A 24,514-nucleotide genomic window follows, 5' to 3' on the forward strand; every position below is an offset into this window, starting at 1 on the left:
TCACAGAGTTGCTATTAGAGAGGGTTGGGGTTCCTTACAATGCATCTGATCTCAGACGTGCTATTAGAGAGGGTTGGGGTTCGTTACAATGCTTCTGATCTCAGACGCGCTATTAGAGAGGGTTGGGGCTTAGGGTGAGCAGGGAGACAGCGAGTCCCCATCACGTGCAGGAGCCCCAATAATTCAGAACTTTACCCCTATAAATACACACAGGTTTGCACATGTACACTCGCATGTACAAAGATACACACAGGTTTGCACATGTTCACTCGCATGTACAAAGATACACACAGGTTTGCACATGTGCACTCACATGTACAATGATACACACAGGCGCACACATTTTTACAGTGTAGGACATTTGGTCTCGGCTGTTTATCCGCGGCCAAATCTCTGTGGCGTTTAGCCGCTACTCACTTCGCTACCGGGACATCTCGCCGCCAAGGTAAGCCCCTAACCTTACCCCTTACCCCAAAACCCCTTAAGCTTAACTCCTAATACTAATGCTGCCCCCTACCCTAAAAACCTAAACCCCTCACCCTAAACCCCTACCCCCTTACCCTAAACCTCTACCCTCTTACCCTAAAACCCCTATCCTTAACCCCCTACCCTAACCCCTAACTTAACCTTTAAATGAACTTACCTTGGCTGCGTGTCCAGCGGCAGAGTGACTACGGTGGAGGGTCCCTCTGCGGCCAAACGCCGGCGGAGATTATGTCGCGGCGAAATGGCTGCGTCCGAATGTCCGATCCTGCCATTTATATAATGTCATACAATGCTCTGCCTTTGTCACTAATAAGGCTTTGACGTCAAATTTCCTGCTGTATTATACTGCCGGCCATTGTCACAGTGAAGGGGTTAACCGCGGGACAGTGCGGCTTTCTTACACGGTTTTGCCTTGTGGCACTTTCTTTAAGCACATGCTTAGGGTGAGCCGGGCCACCACAAGTCCCCATCACCTGGGACTGAGAGCATCAAAAGCCGCTCGGAGAGAAGGCTTCTGGGTGCTCGCTGCCATGGCAACAGTGAGAAGGGAACAGGACCAGCATCCTCCTCCAGTTAACATCCTCACCGCCGCAGCACTGCAGGTCCGGGGTGAGGCTGGGCACTACCACTCGTCTTTTTGGTTGTAAAAATCTTCGTGATTTAGTTTGCCCAAAACATGATTTGTTTGGGTTCGGTTTTGTATTTAATTTGGGAATGCAAGCTTCTTGTACACTCTGATTCCACACACCTGGCTTTTTGTATTGTATTGTATGTCTTTATTTATATAGCGCCATTAATGTACATAGCGCTTCACAGTAGGAATACACAGGGTAAACAAATAAATAACAGATCATATAAATAACAGGTCATGGGAATAAGTCCTTCAGACATAAAAATAATATTAAGGAAGAGGAGTCCCTGCCCCGAGGAGCTTACAGTCTAATTGGTAGGTAGGAAGAACGTACAGAGACAGTAGGAGGGAGTTCTGGTAAGTGCGTCTGCAGGGGGCCAAGCTTTATGTATCATGTGTTCAGAATATTCACAGTGCTATTCATATGCTTCTTTAAGCAAGTGTGTCTTAAGTTGGGTCTTAAAGGTGGATAGAGAGGGTGCTAGTCGGGTACTGAGGTGAAGGGCATTCCAGAGGTGTGGGGCAGTCAGTGAAAAAGGTTTAAGGCAGGAGAGGGCTTTAGATACAAAGGGGGTACAAAGAAGACATCCTTGAGAAGAACGCAAGAGTCGGGATGGTGGATAGCGAGAAATTAGGGCTGAGATGTAAGGAGGGGCAGAAGAGTGTAAAGCTTTAAAAGTGAGGAGGAGAATCGAGTGTGAGATGCGGGATTTGATCAGGAAGAGCTCAAATAAAGATAAAGTCAAATACATAATACACTTTAAGAAGAAACCCGTGAGGTTTTCAGAAGCTCTGTACACTATAATTTCCTAGATCAAGAACTCTCACGATGATCCCTTACAGCAGGCCTGCACAACTCCAGTCCTCGAGGGCCGCAAACAGGCCAAGTTTTCAGGATATCCCTACTTCAGCACAGCTGGCTCAATTAGTGGCTCAGTATCTCTGAAACACTAATTGAGCCAGCTGTGCTGAAGTAGGGATATCCTGAAAACTTGGCCTGTTTGCGGCCCTCGAGGACTGGAGTTGTGCAGGCCTGCCTTAAAGGGTATCACAAACCACAACAAATCGACATGTCTCCAAGCCCAATAGGGCTACAAGAACCGTGTGCTAATTCTGCAACCAAAAGTCTGTATTTGTGATTGAATCGCCATCTTGACGTTTGGATTCCAAAGCTGGAGGGGAAGCGGACGAGTCTGTCATGCAGCCGCCATTACTGACCATTAACAGCTACTCAAGTGGACAGCCGCTAACGATCCATAATGGCAACCACGCATTTAGCAAACGCACCCCAAAGTGAATGTCATCTCCATTATCTCTATAATGGCAGAACCACCTCCCTCCATCCACCCGTGAACCTTCGCCCGGTTCAGCGCATAGAACTCCAGTTATTTTTGGAGATCAGACATACGAGAGACTGGATCACATCCTGCCCACTTATTAAATGTGGCCTGTTAATGACAGTAGCTTGCGCTGGCTGCACTTGCGTCTGAGAGGAGTTATTTTTGCATGTTGCAGAGAACATGTGTGGGCAGGCGATGGTAATGGGTGTTATTAGCCGGAGTGCACCTAATGCATAGTTACCAGCTATCCCGAAGTGCTGTTGCCTTTGCATTCAGGCAACAAGCTGGTAACCCTTTCATCACCAACATCCTGCAACACCTTCTACACTCATTCACTGAGGGGCGTGCGTGGCATTGCAGCGAAGGGTTAAACGCAGTGGTCGAATGGGCGTAAGAGTAGCGGTGTACTGCTTTATTGAAGAAGAAAAAAAGATCTTTATTTATTAGGCACTGGAATAAAAGTCTTTGGGCCATATTTATGGTGTAAAAATGATCATAATGAAAAAGGACACTGTAAGATCGTAAACAAAAGGAAGTAGGGGTCCAGTGGGTGTGAAAATGAAAAATGAGTTGTACAAAGTGCGACTGACAGTGTCACACTTATACAATTGTGTATATTCACTTGTCATCTGCATGATTTCAAACACCTGTAGCGCTGACTGTCCTGGTTGCGGGGGCTCAAATAGTAGCATTTATTTTTAACTCCTCTGAATCCAAAGTAATTAACATATGTATATTCTAAATAATGCGAGCAGTAAGTAAGGGATTTAGAAGCAAGTGGAGAATAAATTAAACGTATTAAATGTATTGCTCTATTAAAACTGCAGACCCAGCAATATCCTACATGTGTGGTTTTTTGTAATATATCAGATCTGTACTATGAGAAAATACTTGTTGCATTTTTTACAAAAACAAAACAAACTATTTTAAAATGTTTTATGTGTAGCAGGGTCCCCCCTTGGCCCTCCTCACCTGCGCAGAGTAGCGGGTACCCCCGCACCGTATCAGGCATTTGCAGGGGCTCCCGGCGACATCAGTGATAGGGCGTCGCCATCTTGTGCACGGTCGCACATGCGCGGTACGCGTTTGCAGTTGCGGCGGCCATTACACCTAGCGCAAGAAAGTGTAGGGAGGCAGGAAGGCCCCCTAGCTGTTGCGCATGCACAGGAAAGTGGCGCGGCGGCCTTTAGTCTAGCGCAGGCGCAGATAGGGAGAGGTAGGCGGCCATTAGAGAGGCGCCCATGCGGTCCTCATAGGGAAAAGCCCCAGAGGGGACTCCAACTCCCAGCAGGCTTAGAGGCAGGTGAGTCAGATGATTGCAGGCAGCCAATAGTGTTTGCAGTTTCCCCTGCAGAGAGTGGATACATTGTATGGGCAATGTGCTGGAAGTCAGTCAGACTGAGGAGACAGTGGGGGAAGGAAGGGGGACAGAGAGCTGCGAGCTTCTGCCCTAGGCCAGAAGTACCCAGGCTAGAGTTGAGGCCCTAACTCCCCACTAGTGAGGGTGGAAGTTCATAGAGACAGGCCCTTAGGTAAGGACCCTGTGCCCCTTCAGCTGTGTAGTTCTTTAGAGCAGGGAGAGACCCTGTGCAGTTCCTTAGAGCAGGGAGAGACCCTGTGCAGTTCCTTAGAGCAGGGAGAGACCATGTGCAGTTCCTTAGAGCAAGGAGAGACCCTGTGTAGTTCCTTAGAGCAGGGAGAGACCCTGTGCAGTTCCTTAGAGCAGGGAGAGACCCTGTGTGGTTCCTTAGAGCAGGGAGAGACCCTGTGTGGTTCCTTAGAGCAGGGAGAGACCCTGTGCAGTTCCTTAGAGCAGGGAGAGACCCTGTGCAGTTCCTTAGAGCAGGGAGAGACCCTGTGCAGTTCCTTAGAGCAGGGAGAGACCCTGTGCAGTTCCTTAGAGCAGGAAGAGACCCTGTGCAGTTCCTTAGAGCAGGAAGAGACCCTGTGTAGTTCCTTAGAGCAGGGAGAGACCCTGTGCAGCTCCTTAGAGCAGGGAGAGACCCTGTGTAGTTCCTTAGTGCAGGGAGAGACCCTGTGTAGTTCCTTAGTGCAGGGAGAGACCCTGTGCAGTTCCTTAGTGCAGGGAGAGACCCTGTGCAGTTCCTTAGTGCAGGGAGAGACCCTGTGTAGTTCCTTAGAGCAGGGAGAGACCCTGTGTAGCTCCTTAGTGCAGGGAGAGACCCAGTGCAGTTCCTTAGTGCAGGGAGAGAGAGGCCATGTGTAGTTCTTTAGAACAGGGAGAGACCCTGTGCAGTTCCTTAGTGCAGGGAGAGACCCTGTGTAGTTCCTTAGAGCAGGGAGAGACCCTGTGTAGTTCCTTAGAGCAGGGAGAGACCCTGTGTAGTTCCTTAGTGCAGGGAGAGACCCTGTGCAGTTCCTTAGTGCACGGAGAGACTCTGTGTAGTTCCTTAGAGCAGGGAGAGACCCTGTGTAGTTCCTTAGAGCAGGGAGAGACCCTGTGCAGTTCCTTAGTGCAGGGAGAGAGAGACCATGTGTAGTTCCTTAGTGCAGGGAGAGACCCTGTGTAGTTCCTTAGAGCAGGGAGAGACCCTGTGCAGTTCCTTAGTGCAGGGAGAGAGAGACCATGTGTAGTTCCTTAGTGCAGGGAGAGACCCTGTGTAGTTCCTTAGAGCAGGGAGAGACCCTGTGCAGTTCCTTAGTGCAGGGAGAGACCCTGTGTAGTTCCTTAGAGCAGGGAGAGACCCTGTGCAGTTCCTTAGAGCAGGAAGAGACCCTGTGCAGTTCCTTAGAGCAGGAAGAGACCCTGTGCAGTTCCTTAGAGCAGGGAGAGACCCTGTGCAGCTCCTTAGAGCAGGGAGAGACCCTGTGTAGTTCCTTAGAGCAGGGAGAGACCCTGTGCAGTTCCTTAGAGCAGGGAGAGACCCTGTGCGGTTCCTTAGAGCAGGGAGAGACCCTGTGCGGTTCCTTAGAGCAGGGAGAGACCCTGTGCAGTTCCTTAGAGCAGGGAGAGACCCAGTGCAGTTCCTTAGAGCAGGGAGAGACCCTGTGCAGTTCCTTAGAGCAGGGAGAGACCATGTGCAGTTCCTTAGAGCAGGGAGAGACCCTGTGCAGTTCCTTAGAGCAGGGAGAGACCCTGTGTAGTTCCTTAGTGCAGGGAGAGACCCTGAGTAGTTCCTTAGTGCAGGGAGAGACCCTGTGTAGTTCCTTAGAACAGGGAGAGACCCTGTGTAGTTCCTTAGAGCAGGGAGAGACCCTGTGTAGTTCCTTAGAGCAGGGAGAGACCCTGTGTAGTTCCTTAGAGCAGGGAGAGACCCTGTGTAGTTCCTTAGTGCAGGGAGAGACCCAGTGCAGTTCCTTAGTGCAGGGAGAGAGAGGCCATGTGTAGTTCTTTAGAACAGGGAGAGACCCTGTGCAGTTCCTTAGTGCAGGGAGAGACCCTGTGTAGTTCCTTAGAGCAGGGAGAGACCCTGTGTAGTTCCTTAGAGCAGGGAGAGACCCTGTGTAGTTCCTTAGTGCAGGGAGAGACCCTGTGCAGTTCCTTAGTGCAGGGAGAGACTCTGTGTAGTTCCTTAGAGCAGGGAGAGACCCTGTGTAGTTCCTTAGAGCAGGGAGAGACCCTGTGCAGTTCCTTAGTGCAGGGAGAGAGAGACCATGTGTAGTTCCTTAGTGCAGGGAGAGACCCTGTGTAGTTCCTTAGAGCAGGGAGAGACCCTGTGCAGTTCCTTAGTGCAGGGAGAGAGAGACCATGTGTAGTTCCTTAGTGCAGGGAGAGACCCTGTGTAGTTCCTTAGAGCAGGGAGAGACCCTGTGCAGTTCCTTAGTGCAGGGAGAGACCCTGTGTAGTTCCTTAGAGCAGGGAGAGACCCTGTGCAGTTCCTTAGAGCAGGGAGAGACCCTGTGCAGTTCCTTAGTGCAGGGAGAGACCCTGTGTAGTTCCTTAGTGCAGGGAGAGACCCTGTGTAGTTCCTTAGAGCAGGGAGAGACCCTGTGCAGTTCCTTAGAGCAGGGAGAGACCCTGTGCAGTTCCTTAGAGCAGGGAGAGACCCTGTGCAGTTCCTTAGAGCAGGGAGAGACCCTGTGCAGTTCCTTAGAGCAGGGAGAGACCCTGTGCAGTTCCTTAGAGCAGGGAGAGACCCTGTGTAGTTCCTTAGAGCAGGGAGAGACCCTGTGCAGTTCCTTAGAGCAGGGAGAGACCCTGTGCAGTTCCTTAGTGCAGGGAGAGACCCTGTGCAGTTCCTTAGAGCAGGAAGAGACCCTGTGCAGTTCCTTAGAGCAGGGAGAGACCCTGTGTAGTTCCTTAGTGCAGGGAGAGACCCAGTGCAGTTCCTTAGAGCAGGGAGAGACCCTGTGCAGTTCCTTAGAGCAGGGAGAGACCCTGTGCAGTTCCTTAAAGCAGGGAGAGACCCTGTGCAGTTCCTTAGAGCAGGGAGAGACCCTGTGTAGTTCCTTAGAACAGGGAGAGACCCTGTGCAGTTCCTTAGAGCAGGGAGAGACCCTGTGCAGTTCCTTAGTGCAGGGAGAGACCCTGTGCAGTTCCTTAGAGCAGGGAGAGACCCTGTGCAGTTACGTAGTGCAGGGAGAGACCTTGTGTAGTTCCTTAGAACAGGGAGAGACCCTGTGTAGTTCCTTAGAGCAGGGAGAGACCCTGTGCAGTTCCTTAGAGCAGGGAGAGACCCTGTGTAGTTCCTTAGAGCAGGGAGAGACCCTGTGTAGTTCCTTAGAGCAGGGAGAGACCCTGTGTAGTTCCTTAGAGCAGGGAGAGACCCTGTGTAGTTCCTTAGAGCAGGGAGAGACCCTGTGTAGTTCCTTAGAGCAGGGAGAGGCCCTGTGTAGCTCCTTAGTGCAGGGAGAGACCCTGTGTAGTTCCTTAGTGCAGGGAGAGACCCAGTGCAGTTCCTTAGTGCAGGGAGAGAGAGACCATGTGTAGTTCTTTAGAACAGGGAGAGACCCTGTGTAGTTCCTTAGAGCAGGGAGAGACCCTGTGCAGCTCCTTAGAGCAGGGAGAGACCCTGTGCAGTTCCTTAGAGCAGGGAGAGACCCTGTGCAGTTCCTTAGAGCAGGAAGAGACCCTGTGCAGTTCCTTAGAGCAAGGAGAGACCCTGTGCAGTTCCTTAGAGCAGGGAGAGACCCTGTGCAGTTCCTTAGAGCAGGGAGAGACCCTGTGCAGTTCCTTAGAGGAGAGAGAGACCCTGTGTAGTTCCTTAGAGCAGGGAGAGACCCTGTGTAGTTCCTTAGAGCAGGGAGAGACCCTGTGTAGTTCCTTAGTGCAGGGAGAGACCCTGTGCAGTTCCTTAGAGCAGGGAGAGACCCTGTGCAGTTCCTTAGAGCAGGGAGAGACCCTGTGCAGTTCCTTAGAGCAGGGAGAGACCCTGTGTAGTTCCTTAGAGCAGGGAGAGACCCTGTGCAGTTCCTTAGAGCAGGGAGAGACCCTGTGCAGTTCCTTAGAGCAGGGAGAGACCCTGTGCAGTTCCTTAGAGCAGGGAGAGACCCTGTGCAGTTCCTTACAGCAGGGAGAGACCCTGTGTAGTTCCTTAGTGCAGGGAGAGACCCTGTGCAGTTCCTTAGTGCAGGGAGAGACCCTGTGTAGTTCCTTAGAGCAGGGAGAGACCCTGTGTAGTTCCTTAGAGCAGGGAGAGACCCTGTGTAGTTCCTTAGAGCAGGGAGAGACCCTGTGTAGTTCCTTAGAGCAGGGAGAGACCCTGTGCAGTTCCTTAGTGCAGGGAGAGACCCTGTGTAGTTCCTTAGAGCAGGGAGAGACCCTGTGTAGTTCCTTAGAGCAGGGAGAGACCCTGTGCAGTTCCTTAGTGCAGGGAGAGATCCTGTGCAGTTCCTTAGTGCAGGGAGAGAGAGACCCTGTGTAGTTCCTTAGTGCAGGGAGAGACCCTGTGTACTGTAGTTTCTTAGAGCAGGGAGAGACCCTGTGCAGTTCCTTAGTGCAGGGAGAGAGAGACCCTGTGCAGTTCCTTAGAGCAGGGAGAGACCCTGTGCAGTTCCTTAAAGCAGGGAGAGACCCGGGAACTTCCGGTGACGTCACCCGGTATGGACGGCTGCTAGAGGAGCTCCTGAAACCCGCGGGTTGTACAGCGACAAAACCCCCACTTAAACTTCAAATTTATGGACGAAAATAGTCCTATCAGATAGACAAACAGAAGGGGAATGTCAAAAACAAAAAAAACGAATAACCAGGCTGTTACCAAATTTTTCTCACCGTCTCAGCGAGGGAAAGCAAGCACTATGAATCCCCAAGATGGCGGCGGACCGCATGGCGCTACCTCCCAATCGGGGAAAAAGGCCCAGCCGAGAGAAAGCCCCCCTACAAGCCCAGAACAGGCAATAACCAGGGCATATTTGGAAGAACTGATGGCGGGAATGGCTGCCACCCTCAAAACCTCCTTCCAAACGGAATTGCGGTCTGCGGTGAGCGATATAAGGAAGGAAATCTCAGGGCTAACAGAAAAGACCACTACCCTAGAGAACAAGCTCTCCGAATCCCTACAAAGACAGGGAGAAGCGGAAGAAGAGATCAGCCGCCTGGGTGAAGAGATCTCCCTCCTCAAAGAAGGCATGGAGGAACAAGAAAATCGTGACCGAAGACAAAACATCCGTGTGAGGAATGTTCCAGAGTCAGTCACACAAGAACAGATTCGGCCTTACCTTCTGGAGTTCTTCAATCTGGTCTGCGGGGAGATGGAGGAAAAGGAGATGGAAATGGACAGAGCCCATCGTGCGCTAGGACCCAAGTCTGACGATCCAAAACGCAGAAGGGACATCATAATAAAAATGCATAAATATACCTCAAAAGAAAGAATTATTTCAGCATGCCGGGACATGGGAGAAATAACTTTTCAAAATGAGACACTACAAGTGTACAACGACTTGTCAAAAGCGACAAGAGACCGCAGACGGGAGCTAAAGCCACTGACTAACCTACTCCGGGAGAAGGGTATACAGTACAGATGGGGCTTTCCGTTCAAAATCTCGGTGAACAAAAACGGAAAGTTCCTGTCCCTGAAATACCCCGCGGACATGGCCCCATTTGCAAAGGCCTTGGGCCTAACCCCTCCCCAGGCATGGCTATCGGGCAACCTGACATCTGGAGACACCGCAGGAGACCCACCCCGGACATCGGAGAGGATCGCGGCCCAGCACTCCAGAGATAAGTAAGTAACAGCCGCCACCGCACCCAAACAACACCCCCCTTCACGATCCCGAGAGAGAGAGAAGACCCACAACAACTACACCGAAGAGTATCCCGTCGGGCCGGAGCTGTACCTGGAGAGAAGCTGCTGACCTCCCGATCAAGACGACACTGGAAACCGCTACCCACAGTGGAACACATGTCATCTATTCCCGCGATGACACCGAGGCAGATCCCGCCAGCTGAGTCGAAATCCTGGTCCACACTCAACTCGACCGGACGGAGTGGGATCGTGGTTTCCCTAATGCCGGTTAACATCGAGGGTCTGGCTCCATGCCCCGATCCCCAGCCTTTCGGACGAGGCCGCAGGGGTGTTCGCTCCACCACCACCACCACCCCCCCCCCTTCAGCCGGTAGTCCCGATCCCACGGGATGATCTTTTTTGGCCCATAGGGGGGGAGGGGGGTACGGCCCATCAACAAGCAATAAGCAGAGCCTGATCCAACAACAACGCATTGGCTCAAGAGTCGGAGGACAATTGCGACCCTGAGGACCCAGTTCAGCCGATTGGTTTTAAAGGACGCACAAACACAAGCTGAGGTTTTGCGCCCTGGAGGCCGTGAGTAGTATAATAAAAGGTTAAATCATAGAAAGTACCCTGCAGCCCCCCCCCTCCCCCCGTCTCAACCACAACCCAAGCACATAGCCCCCCGCCCTTCCCCCCCCCCTCCTCCCCACCCTCCCCCCTCCTCCCCACCACACGTCCCCCCCCCCCTTCCCCTCGCACTCCCCCTCCCACCCCCCCCCTCACCCTGGTTTCCTTTCCCACTCCCCCCCCCCCAGCCCCCACCCTCCCCCTCACCCCCAAAACCCAGGTCCACAGTACATGAGAATGATATACATAAACCCATGATACACAACCGAAAAGTATATATAATGTGTGAAATGACCCTATGCCTCCCCTTGTGCTTCCCCCCTCTGGAACGACATTCAGGGGAGGTAAGAGTACATGGAGAAGCTATGAGTGCCCTCGCTGATTTCTAAACAGCACATAGCATACTGATGAGACAGAGTGATATAACAGATGTAACACACAAAAATGTAAAATGCCTGTATTGCCTGAAATGTTCCGTCAACCTCTCCCCCCTCCCTCCCCCCTCCCCCCACTCCCCTCCCTCCCCCCACTCCCCTCCCTCCCCCCCCCTCGACGCTAGATAAAGTTGAAAAATATATATAATGTGTGATGTTCACCTATGCCTCCCTTGGAACAGCACCTAGAGGAAGTGAGGGAACCAAATAAGCCTGAGCTGACTCTCAGACAGCATACAAGATACTCATTACATAGAGTGGTGTGAGAGTTACAACATATAAAAATGTGAAATGCCTCTACTGCCTGAAATGTTCCATTAACCTCCCCCCCCTCCCCTCCCTACCCCCTCCCTACCCCCTACCCCTCACTACCCCCTCCCCCCCCATTTCCCCCTCTCCTTCCCCCCCCCTCATTCCCCCCTCTCCTTCCCCCCCCCCCTCTCTCCCCCTTCCCCCCTCCCCCCTCCCCTCTTCCCCCCCCTCTCCTTCCCCCCCCTCCCCCCCCCTCCCCAACTCCCCCCCCTCCCCCCCCTTCCCCCCTCCCCCCTCCCCAACTCCCCCCCCTCCCCTCCCTCCCCCCACTCCCCTCCCTCCCCCCCCCTCGACGCTAGATAAAGTTGAAAAATATATATAATGTGTGATGTTCACCTATGCCTCCCTTGGAACAGCACCTAGAGGAAGTGAGGGAACCAAATAAGCCTGAGCTGACTCTCAGACAGCATACAAGATACTCATTACATAGAGTGGTGTGAGAGTTACAACATATAAAAATGTGAAATGCCTCTACTGCCTGAAATGTTCCATTAACCTCCCCCCCCTCCCCTCCCTACCCCCTTCCCTACCCCCTACCCCTCACTACCCCCTCCCCCCCCCATTTCCCCCTCTCCTTCCCCCCCCCTCATTCCCCCCTCTCCTTCCCCCCCCCCTCTCTCCCCCCTTCCCCCCTCCCCCCTCCCCTCTTCCCCCCCCTCCCCCCCCCCCTCCTTCCCCCCCCTCCCCCCCCCTCCCCCCCTTCCCCCCCTCCCCCCTCCCCAACTCCCCCCCCTCCCCCCCCCCCCAACTCCCCCCCTTCCCCCCCTCCCCCCCCTCCCCCCCAACTCCCCCCCTTCCCCCCCTCCCCCCCCAACTCCCCCCCCTTCCCCCCCTTCCCCCCCTCCCCCCCCCCACTCCCCCACCACTCCCCCACCACCCCCCCACCCCCCTCCCCCGGGTGCTATACAAAAGTTGAAAAATGTATGCAATAAGCGATATGTACCTATGACCTTCCTTGGAACAGAACCTAGAGGAAGCAAAGGCTCATAGGAAAACTGAATGTGCCTAAGCTGACTGCCAGATAGTGTATAGCATACTTATTGTATAGAGTGGTACAACTGACCCAGCACATAAAAATGTGAAATGCCTACACTGTTGGAAAGGAACCGCAATCCCCCCCCCCCCACACCCACCCTCCCCGCCCCTCCCCTCACCCACCCTCCCCGCCCCTCCCCTCACCCCTCCTGCCCCCCCCCCCCTAGCCCCCACCCACCCCCTCCCCCCCCGGTAATATATAAAAATTGTGAATTAAACGCAATGTGGTTTATACACCTATGCCTTTCCTTGGAATGGAATCCAGGGGACGCAAAGATTTATAAGAAAACAAAAGGTGCCTTGACTGATTCCCAGATAATATATTGCATACTTAGAGCAAAAAGTGGTATAATGGATGCAGCATACAAAAATATGAAAGGCCTATATCGTTGGAAAGGTTCTGTCAACCCCCCCCACCCCCCACCCGCCCACCCCACCACCCCCCCCCATCCACCACCCCACCACCCACCACCCCCCCCCCCACCAACCGCCCCCCCCACCCCCTCCACCCCCCTAGCCCCTCCCTCACCCCCTACCCCATCCCCCCCCCCCCCCTCCACCCCCTTCCCATTCAGACGAAGCAAACTGACAAAAGAAAGTTGAAACTGCCTGGGTGGAAAATCAAAATGTGCACAGTAGGGCTGCGGTGTAATACTAAGCAGCAGATGGTGTACAAAAATGCAAAATGTTTAAACTGCCTGAATCACACCTTCACCTCCCCCATCTTCCCTCTCCTGTGGATTGAGAATTTACATAAAAAAGGGGTTAAGAAATTTCTATAGAGGGTTTGGACCCCTCAGACGTCCAACGGTGGACTGACCCGGAACCACCCCAGAAGGGCTCTTATAGCCCAAATGCCGGCTGTTTTTAAAGCTGGCAAAAGTTTGTTGAAGCCTTTTCAAGGCATCGTTACAACCTATTTCTATCAGCTGACCCTGTCCCAGCTGATCTTCGCCTTACCCCTGTTGTCCCTCCCCCACGCCCTCCCCCCTCAGTTTAAAATAGCTATTCTAGCTAAAAAAAAATCACAACTCCCACACCTACAGAGATATAAACTAGACTCAGACTCACTGAATCAGGGCCTCTCAAATGGGAAAGATGAGGCCTTACGACACCCCCTAAAAAAGAAACCAAATGGCTAGCCAAACCACAATTAAATTCACCTCACTCAACGTGAAGGGCCTCCAGAATAACCGTAAAAGGAGGCTAGCACTTCAAGATATGAAAAGATCAGGGGGGGACATCATATTTCTACAGGAGACCCACTTCACATCACAGGACCCCCCAAATTTATTCAAAAAAGTGTTCCCAATGTGTTTTTTCGCATCATTTACTAGCAAAAAAAGGGGTGTAGCTGTCCTGATCAGACAGGGCACCCCATTCAATCATATCAAAACAACTGCGGACCCAGAGGGTAGATTCCTAGTGGTATATGGCTCCCTAGCGGGCTCAGCGATCGCTCTTATCAATGTATATGCCCCAAACGAGAATCAGACCGAATTCCTAAAGAGAGTACTCGAGGGCATAGACCCGGGATATCTGTCATCGATGATAGTGGGAGGGGACCTAAACATGGTCCTCAACCCTACCGAGGACAGATCGACCACAATGGGTCCTCCCCGTACAACCCCCTCCCAGATCACAGGGAAAAGGTTTAGGGGAATCTTGAGCGAGTTTTCACTGGTGGACATCTGGAGAACCCAACACCAGGGCCAGAGAGACTATACTTTCTACTCAGCACCTCACCAGACCTACTCTCGAATAGACCACTTTCTGGCCACAAAAAATGTGGTGGCGGCAACAACTGACTCCGACATAGGACCGATCACATGGTCTGATCATGCCCCGATTACCATAACCTTGACAACACCCTTCGAAAAGACAATAAATTACTCATGGAGGCTAAATGACTCACTACTCAACCATCCTGAGATAGAAAGAGAGATCAGAACTGCCATTAGAGACTACTTTTTTTTTAACTCAGGATCCGTCTCCTCTCCAGCAATCCTGTGGGAAGCCCATAAGGCAACCATTAGAGGGAAATTCATCTCCATCGCATCCCACAGGAAAAAAGCCCGCCAAAAACTAATAAAGGAGCTCACGGATGATATCAAAATAATAGAACAAACTCATAAAGCTAACCCCTCAAAAAAAATATATAAAACATTGACAACAGCTAGAGCAAAACTTAGACAAATCCAGCTGGAGGATGTTGAGAAAGCCCTTAAATGGACCAACCAACAATATTATGATAAAGGGAACAAGGCAGACAGACTTCTAGCGACTAAATTAAGAGGGGTGCATAAACGGTCCCAAATCACGGCGATCAAGAGTAGGTCTGGTGAGATACAACATAGTGACAATAAAATAGCAGCCGAATTCACAAAATTTTACACCGAACTTTATAACTTAAGATCCAAAAAGGGCCGCCCCGAATCAGTAGCATCCAAATTAATAGCACATTACTTAGATAAGTGTCAGCTCCCCACACTAACGGAGGAGGAAAACACAGTCCTCAATGCTGAGATTTCAAAAGAGGAACTGGAAGAGGCGGTCAAATCATTAAAAATCACTAAGTCTCCTGGCCCAGATGGCTTCACTAATGTCTACTATAAGAGATTCTTGCCAGTAATATCCACGCATCTTCTAAGAACATTTAACGATTTTATGGAAGGGAATCAAATCCCTACGTCAATGTCCCTGGCCACCCTGGCCATAATACACAAAGAAGGCAGGGACCCGATGCAATGTGGAAGCTACCGTCCAATCTCCCTGCTTAACTGTGATCTCAAACTATATAGCAAAATACTCGCAAATAGATTGAATCCCATTTTACCAAGATTAATAGATAAAGACCAAGTGGGATTCGTAGCAGGCAGACAGGCCTCGGACAATACCCGAAAGATAATTGATATTATTGAACATGTCCATCTCACAGGGACCAAAGCACTACTCCTTAGCTTGGACGCAGAGAAGGCGTTCGATAGAATAGACTGGCTATTCATGGACCATGTTATGCGCAAATTCGGCTTCAAAGACGCATATCTAGAAGGAGTCCGTAGATTATATCAAAATCCATCTGCAACAGTAAAACTACCAGGGGGCAGTAACCAGAGATTTGAGATTACTAATGGAACTCGACAGGGATGCCCCCTATCTCCTCTTCTCTTTGCACTAACCATAGAACCCCTAGCAGCGGCAATAAGAACCAATAGAGACATCAAAGGAATAGAAATTGGACACAGGCAGCACAAAATATCACTATTCGCAGATGATGTCATTTTAACCCTGACACAACCCCAAACATCCCTACCTAACCTCCAAAAAGAACTCCGAGATTTTGGAGACATATCAGGCTATAAAATCAATAGCGACAAATCGGAAGCACTAAATTTAAGCCTGCCAGAGCCAGAGGTGAAACTCCTCAAATTAAACTTTAACTACCATTGGAGCTCCTCGAGTATCAAGTATCTGGGAGTAAAGATAGCGAGAAACTACCAATCCCTATATCAACAAAATTATCCGACCTTGTTTCGGAAAATTAAACAAGACCTAGCGAAATGGGGAGGATATCAAATATCATGGATCGGGAGAATGATCTCGGTTAAAATGAACATACTCCCCAGATTATTATACTATTTCCAGACGCTCCCGATCCACATCCCTGGCTCAGAATTAAAAAACATACAAAAACTAATCTTCCACTTCATTTGGCAGGGTAAGAAACCCAGAACCGCTAGGACAGTTCTTTTGGCATCAAGGGGTAGAGGAGGACTTGGTGTCCCAGACATCACCAAATACTACCTAGCCGCACAACTGCGACAGGCGGTAGTCTGGAATGCCAACCCAAACCAATACTGTTGGCTAGATATAGAATCATACTACGCCGGGACGCCTTCACTACCAGCTTGCCTTTGGTCCCTGAGCAGGGAAGACATGCAGAATAGTAAATTTAAATTAGGCCCAATGAGACACACATGGGAGATCTGGACGAGATGCAAATATAAATTCAAGCTCACATCGCCCCAATCCCAACTCATACCAATTCACAAAAATCCGAAATTCCCTCCTGGTTGTGAGCCCAGACAATTGGATCAATTCAAAACAAAAAATATTAGAGCGATCGCTGACCTCTTGAGCATTGGAGAATTCCTGAGCTATCAAAATCTACAAACCAAATATGAAATAGCAAGGTTGGACGTGTTCAAGTATCTACAAATTCGGCACTTTATTCGAACCTTATCCCCAACGTTGAAATTTCCCCCTCTCACAGTTTTTGAGCGGCTCTGTCGAGAAACAGGCCACCAGAAAGGTCTTATAACACAAATTTACGCAGTATTGGAAAGGGCCATAGAAGCCCCCACCCATGACTATATGCTGCATTGGGCAGCAGAATTGGGAATAGTTATAGACCGAGAGGACTGGGAAAGAATTTGGGAGAATGCATCAGGAACCTCCATATGTACCACAATCAAAGAAAATATATATAAAATACTGTTCCGCTGGTATCTTACTCCAGTTAGAATAAACCAAATCTACCCCCAGGCGTCCGATCTATGCTGGAGAGGTTGCGGTCAAAAGGGGGACATGGCACACATTTGGTGGACATGTCCGGAAATTCAAAAATACTGGGGAACCACTCAAAAATTAATAGAAGAGGTCACCGGCCTCAAAATCCCTGTTGACCCGCTGACCTACCTGTTGGCCAGGCCCTTAGAAAATGTGGACCGACCAACAAGTAAATTAATCTCCTTCATCCTAACAGCGGCTAGATGTGCAGTGGCAGCCGCCTGGAAGAAAGTGTCTCCCCCCTCAAAGCAAACGATAAAAAATAGGATACAAGAGGTAATGAATATGGAAAAATTATCGGCATTTCTGAAAAGATCCACGGACTCCTTAAATAAAACATGGGACCCGTGGCTAACCCATATGGCACCCCCGCGTCCCTAACCCAAAAATAAAAAGTAAAAAGAACGAGTCCAGAAACTCCAATAGAAATATTCTGAGGATGTGATGAGCAACAGGTATCCCCCCCCTCCTTCCCCCTTCCCCCTCCCCACCTCCCCTTCTCTCTTTTTCCACACTCTTACTCTCTGTTTCCATACTCGCACCCCCCTTACAACCCCAGGAGGGTCAGGGGGGCGATGAGCTTTCCTCTTTCTTTCTGGTTTCTTTAACCAAAAAATGGAGAAAACTTGTATTAGGCTGTATTAACATGTATGATATGTACATTGTGAAATAAGTATTTGCCTAATAAAAATTTTTGGAAAAAAAAAAAAAAAGCAGGGAGAGACCCTGTGCAGTTCCTTAGAGCAGGGAGAGACCCTGTGTAGTTCCTTAGAGCAGGGAGAGACCCTGTGCAGTTCCTTAGTGCAGGGAGAGACCCTGTGCAGTTCCTTAGAGCAGGGAGAGACCCTGTGCAGTTACGTAGTGCAGGGAGAGACCTTGTGTAGTTCCTTAGAACAGGGAGAGACCCTGTGTAGTTCCTTAGAGCAGGGAGAGACCCTGTGCAGTTCCTTAGAGCAGGGAGAGACCCTGTGTAGTTCCTTAGAGCAGGGAGAGACCCTGTGTAGTTCCTTAGAGCAGGGAGAGACCCTGTGTAGTTCCTTAGAGCAGGGAGAGACCCTGTGTAGTTCCTTAGAGCAGGGAGAGACCCTGTGTAGTTCCTTAGAGCAGGGAGAGGCCCTGTGTAGCTCCTTAGTGCAGGGAGAGACCCTGTGTAGTTCCTTAGTGCAGGGAGAGACCCAGTGCAGTTCCTTAGTGCAGGGAGAGAGAGACCCTGTGTAGTTCCTTAGAGCAGGGAGAGACCCTGTGCAGCTCCTTAGAGCAGGGAGAGACCCTGTGCAGTTCCTTAGAGCAGGGAGAGACCCTGTGCAGTTCCTTAGAGCAGGAAGAGACCCTGTGCAGTTCCTTAGAGCAAGGAGAGACCCTGTGCAGTTCCTTAGAGCAGGGAGAGACCCTGTGCAGTTCCTTAGAGGAGAGAGAGACCCTGTGTAGTTCCTTAGAGCAGGGAGAGACCCTGTGTAGTTCCTTAGAGCAGGGAGAGACCTTGTGTAGTTCCTTAGTGCAGGGAGAGACCCTGTGCAGTTCCTTAGAGCAGGGAGAGACCCTGTGCAGTTCCTTAGAGCAGGGAGAGACCCTGTGCAGTTCCTTAGAGCAGGGAGAGACCCTGTGTAGTTCCTTAGAGCAGGGAGAGACCCTGTGCAGTTCCTTAGAGCAGGGAGAGACCCTGTGCAGTTCCTTAGAGCAGGGAGAGACCCTGTGCAGTTCCTTAGAGCAGGGAGAGACCCTGTGCAGTTCCTTACAGCAGGGAGAGACCCTGTGTAATTCCTTAGTGCAGGGAGAGACCCTGTGCAGTTCCTTAGTGCAGGGAGAGACCCTGTGTAGTTCCTTAGAGCAGGGAGAGACCCTGTGTAGTTCCTTAGAGCAGGGAGAGACCCTGTGTAGTTCCTTAGAGCAGGGAGAGACCCTGTGTAGTTCCTTAGAGCAGGGAGAGACCCTGTGCAGTTCCTTAGTGCAGGGAGAGACCCTGTGTAGTTCCTTAGAGCAGGGAGAGACCCTGTGTAGTTCCTTAGAGCAGGGAGAGACCCTGTGCAGTTCCTTAGTGCAGGGAGAGATCCTGTGCAGTTCCTTAGTGCAGGGAGAGAGAGACCCTGTGTAGTTCCTTAGTGCAGGGAGAGACCCTGTGTACTGTAGTTTCTTAGAGCAGGGAGAGACCCTGTGCAGTTCCTTAGTGCAGGGAGAGAGAGACCCTGTGCAGTTGCTTAGAGCAGGGAGAGACCCTGTGCAGTTCCTTAGAGCAGGGAGAGACCCTGTGTAGCTCCTTAGAGCAGGGAGAGACCCTGTGCAGTTCCTTAGAGCAGGGAGAGACCCTGTGCAGTTCCTTAGAGCAGGGAGAGACCCTGTGTAGTTCCTTAGAGCAGGGAGAGACCCTGTGCAGTTCCTTAGAGCAGGGAGAGACCCTGTGCAGTTCCTTAGAGCAGGGAGAGACCCTGTGTAGTTCCTTAGAGCAGGGAGAGACCCTGTGCAGTTCCTTAGAGCAGGGAGAGACCCTGTGCAGTTCCTTAGAGCAGGGAGAGACCCTGTGTAGTTCCTTAGAGCAGGGAGAGACCCTGTGCAGTTCCTTAGAGCAGGGAGAGACCCTGTGTAGTTCCTTAGTGCAGGGAGAGACCCTGTGCAGTTCCTTAGTGCAGGGAGAGACCCTGTGTAGTTCCTTAGAGCAGGGAGAGACCCTGTGTAGTTCCTTAGAGCAGGGAGAGACCCTGTGTAGTTCCTTAGAGCAGGGAGAGACCCTGTGTAGTTCCTTAGAGCAGGGAGAGACCCTGTGCAGTTCCTTAGTGCAGGGAGAGATCCTGTGCAGTTCCTTAGTGCAGGGAGAGAGAGACCCTGTGTAGTTCCTTAGTGCAGGGAGAGACCCTGTGTACTGTAGTTTCTTAGAGCAGGGAGAGACCCTGTGCAGTTCCTTAGTGCAGGGAGAGAGAGACCCTGTGCAGTTGCTTAGAGCAGGGAGAGACCCTGTGCAGTTCCTTAGAGCAGGGAGAGACCCTGTGCAGTTGCTTAGTGCAGGGAGAGACCCTGTGCAGTTCCTTAGAGCAGGGAGAGACCCTGTGCAGTTCCTTAGAGCAGGGAGAGACCCTGTGCAGTTCCTTAGTGCAGGGAGAGACCCTGTGCAGTTCGTTAGAGCAGGGAGAGACCCTGTGTAGTTCCTTAGTGCAGGGACCCAGTGAAAGGGTTTGCTGCATGTTCCTGTAAGCTGTGTTGCTGATCCAGAGACTGTCCTTACGGTGGGACGTCCGGCTGGACCCCATCCTACGCGGAGGTACAGATCAGTGCTGGACCAAGCGGCGCCGGTAAACCCTTTGCGAAGACACCCAGGTGCAGGGGCACCTGGGCAGGTATTTACAACCTTCCACACGTGCACCAACTTTAACTTGCTCCTCGCATGTGACAGGCCTGTTCACACACTTGGGTGGGCTTGGACTCTCTGGACACGGGGTTGGGAAGGGGGTGTAAAGGTATAGCCCAGTTAGGGGCAAGGTTATAGCTGCCAGCTAGTGGCAGAGGGTAACACGACTGTGTTGCTATTTGTGATGTGATGTTATTGTTTTGCCCATATAGTAAACAGTTACATATATATACTTCAGTGTATGAGTTTCCTATTTGTGGGTCCTGTGTCAGGGGTTATTCTATACACCTGGAATCCCTGCACAGGTGGAGGCGCTGTAAGTATACGTTCCAGGATACACCCCAGGCTCCCAGTGGCGGAGGTTCAGGCCTCCTGTGAGCCTAACAGGTATTGCACCACACTGTAACATATATAGATTTATCCATAGGGTCCCTATCTGCGATTGGGGGGGGGGGGGGAGAAACCCGTTACATATGTATTATACTGTAACAAGCATTTTGTGTTCCTATTGCAACCATTTACAAAGTCACATCGCCTTCCTCTTCTGAAACAGGCTCTGGCACACCCCTTTTACCCGCTCTCTAGCAGTACACCAATCGTATCTAGTGACTGCCTGGTCACATGACCTTCCCCACAGAACTGTGCCTCTTTGGTCCTCTTCTGCTGCACTGGCAGCCATTTAATGAACCCCTGAGTCAAATCTTCACCGATCGATAACAGGAAAACAGATCAATGGGCAACTTAGCTAAAAAAAAAAATATATATATTTAAATGGCAGCTTGGACTGTTGCTTTAATAGACAATGTATAAAAATGTTAGTGACCGATCTTTCTTCTTCCATCAAACTTAGGGGCCTATGCAGAGAGCAGCGGTGGAATTAATTGGAGATGTTAATAAATAGTACCTTTTTTGGCGTGATTTTATCTCCATATGCAGAAAGGTCCTAAAACTGCATTTAAAATCATGTCTGCATATGGAGAGTTTCAACCGGCGAGATGCGCGCTGGTGAAACATGTTTTAAAAAAAGCGCGTTTTTTTTTTTTCTTCTCCCTCTGGCCGCCGAACTCCAGCTTCCTGCCAACTTTTGTTAGCGGAGCTAATTGTTGAATTTTTCTCCATTTTAATGGCGCGATCAGCCGCTAGATGGCGATCGCGCCTTTCTGAATACGGCACTTTTGAAACCTGGTGAGATTTAGGTTCTCGCCACCCGCGCGGCGAGGTTTAAAAAAAATATGGCGCTTTTTTTTTAACTCACCATTACCTGCCTTTCAAAAGGCATATTTCGCCAACAAATGCCGCTAATTCAGTTACCGCAGCTCTCTGCATAGGCCCCTAAGTATGTCAATAAAGGAACAATCCAAGCATTATCCTATGTACATGTGTTTACATTTTTTTTTTTAATAATCTGTTCTGTAGTGTTAGATAATACTTACAAAATGTTTTTTAATTTAACACTTAATACCATTTTTAATGAGTTTTAAAGCGTCCTTTGATTCCTATAGCAGGCTTTATCCCACCTCCCCAGCAGTGCAAGATCTTTGTAACACTTTCCAGTTTGCGATAATTTGTTGCCAATGTTCCCAGCAGTTTGAGCTGCAAACTGCAACAATAGATAATGTTACCTTAGTAATATAAGGATACATTGTAGCTGCTGAGAAAGGCTGCGCTTATAGAGCCAGCGGCGGCGCAGCAAAACAAATGCATTGCCGCCGTCGCGTGCACTTATAGTAGAAGCGACGCAACGGCTTGCTCGCAATCGTTGGAAGTAAAGTCAATTTGATTTGTCTAGTGGCCGCAGCGTGACGTCACCGGTGCGTCGCTGTTACCGTCGACGGCACTATAAGCGCAGCCTTTGACTGCGCTTATAGTACTGGCTACAGCGACGTCTTGCAGCGGGTGCCCATAGTGGGCACGACCGTGATGGCGCTGCAGAGCGATGGAGCGGTCGCGATTGCCGGTAATCAACTGTTTTTGACTTTTTCGGCGATCGCCGCGTGACGTCAGCAGCACGTCAGCGGTTCAGCCAATGAGGGCGAACCGCTCTCGGCCACGCCTCCGCCACGCCCCCGGTCACCCTATCGTCTCCTTCACCACAGAGCAGGAATCGCTATTACAACGGCAACGGCTGATGTCACGGGGTCGCGCCACTGTAGCATGCACTATAAGCGCAGCCTAAGGCTGCATCCATAGTGCTGGAGACGGTGCGAGCGATGTCGCTCGCGCCGAAAACAAACACTAGAACGCCAATGTATTTATGTATACTGCGCGCGTGCACAAGCGTGATGGGGGGACCAGTGCTTCACGCGACAAGCATGTTTGAATATCCCCCACGACGGCCGGGTCACATGAGCGTTTCGCCCAATGAGGGCGAACCAGCTCCGTGATGTCACGGCCACGCCCACTGACACACCTCCCTGTTGACTCTGCCTGCAGGACAGGAAATCTCTCCTGCTGCAGGCGAGCGTGCGCTGCGTCGAAGCTGAGGCCTAACACTGACTAAAGGATTGTTCGAAACTGAAAGGCGGCCATTTAGTGAACCCTGGGAAGCAGGATCTTTGCCGATTTGATCACGGGAGAACGAATCGATCGTCAGCTTACGGAATTCCTTCGCAATAAAAGGAACCAAAGGCGACATGTATTAATTAATGACATTTTTCAAAGTGCCACTTGAGCTGCCTCAAGATATGCATAGAAATGTCTCTCTTTAACGTACAGGCATTTTTTTCCGTCTCGAAGTATTTAGAGAAGGTTTGAAGTGTACTGTAGCAAAGGAAGAGAAGCGGGGGGGGGGGAGCGGGGGTTCTACTTGCAGGAATTCATTGGAATGGGGCGGGTCTGTAGGAAGCGGGTTACAGCAGGGAGTGACTCCCGCTCCACCCGCGAGGGCGAACATCAGACCCAAGTATTTAGGGTCTCTCTAATTATTCACACATACGTAACCTATTTGCCCAGCTTTAATGATCACTCTAACAACTGGCTGTGGTATGTATTGCCTGGAAAGGCTGGCCTTTTGGATGGTCCTTCAGTACAGAATTTACACACCACTGGACCCAGTATATTGAGTAGGAGCCCACGGGGGGAGTGCTGGGGTTGGTTCCCTGCGGAGGCTGCGTTGGGCTTTTCCTACTGTGACTTTTGTAAGCCTGGCATTTGTTGGTCTATGAGGAGTGAATTGGCCTGAAAGGTGTCTAAAGGCTTAGCACCACTTAGTCAATATGGCCCTATATCTTCTATATCCCCCTGACATCCCCACCTCAAACCTTAATGGGATCAGCTGGGCGGCGGGACCATACTCCGTCCCACTATGAGCAGCCACTTTACCTTTTTGTTTCAAAATCGCCACTTTTTCCCTTTAGAGTGTAAGCTCCCGGGATCAGCGCCGTCATTACCCCGTGTATCTGTTTCTGCATGTTTATACTTATTTGTATGACATTATCAAATCACTGCGCCCCGTTGTACCGCGCTGCGGAATATGTCGGCGCTTTACGAATAAAGATGGAAGAGGGAGTGGCTCAGAGAGTAAAGACACTGACTGGCACTGAGTGTGAAGCGGGGGAGCCTGGTTCAATTCCCGGTGTCGGCTCCTTGTCACCTTGGGGGAGTCACTTTATCTCCCTGTGCCTCAGGCACCAAAAACATAGATTGTAAGCTCCACGGGGCAGGGACTTGTGCCTGCAAAATGTCTCTGTAAAGCGCTGCATAAAACTAGCAGCGCTATACAAGAACATGCTATTATTATTATTTTTATTATTATTATTATTATTATTATTATTATTATGATATCAGCAGTGTAACTGACCTGTGATGTGATTTCTGCCCCGGTAGGAGGGAGCGTCGCTATAAAGCAGGAAGGGCATGTGAAGGTCATGCACCCGGGCCCTGTGCCACGCTGCTTCTCCAGGGGTGGAACCGGGAGTCTTCCCTGCCAGGAAACAGCATCTTCACAGCATCAGTAATTAGGGCCTCAGGGTTATGGCTGCTCAGGTTATTTTCAGCTGAAAAGCCCTATAGGCGTCTGTGGGGATTTCGACCAGAGTGACTGCCTTGGCATATCTATACTATAACTCTCAGGCTTTGCCTATAGTGACGGCGACACGACGGGTGACGTCGCCACCGGCGAAAAGTTATGTTTCGCCGGTCGGTGGCATCGCGGGATTCCCGCAATTTGATTTGTTCAAGGGTCGTCACGTGACGCGACGGCCCTTGAAAAACCTAATTTTGCAGACGGCGACGTTGCTCCGTTGCCTGTCGCCGTCGCGTGCACTATAAGCGCGGCCTCAGTTGGATTCCTGTTTTCCGTTTGTTTGTATGTCAGAAGCATCGAAATCTCACAAACGGCACCACGTAACACCACAAAACTTTCACTGTACATTCTGCTGCGGATTTGTAGGTCAACGCAACTATTTTGAGCTTCCAATGTGACTCACCTCTCAAATTATGGACATTCTAAGTTTCACTTAGCAGTAATGTTAGAGCGAGAGCAGGGGGCGTGGGGTGTGGCTACTAAGGGGGGGGCGTGTCCTTGCCTGGATGGGGCTGTGTGTGTGTGTCAGTGATTCTCAGCCAGGGCTTCGCGGAGCAGTCCCAGGGGTTCTGCCTGGCCGCCTGCACTC

General features: G+C 50.7%; 1 protein-coding gene across 9 annotated transcripts in view; it reads left to right on the top strand.

The window, feature by feature from the left end:
* The window catches only part of MYO1G (myosin IG), a 351,169-nt gene that overhangs the window by 96,105 nt on the left and 230,550 nt on the right, over positions 1–24,514 (top strand). The gene's annotated exons all lie outside the window — the stretch shown is intronic.

This window comes from Ascaphus truei, chromosome 2 (genome assembly GCF_040206685.1).
Source record: "Ascaphus truei isolate aAscTru1 chromosome 2, aAscTru1.hap1, whole genome shotgun sequence".
Taxonomy (NCBI): domain Eukaryota; kingdom Metazoa; phylum Chordata; class Amphibia; order Anura; family Ascaphidae; genus Ascaphus; species Ascaphus truei.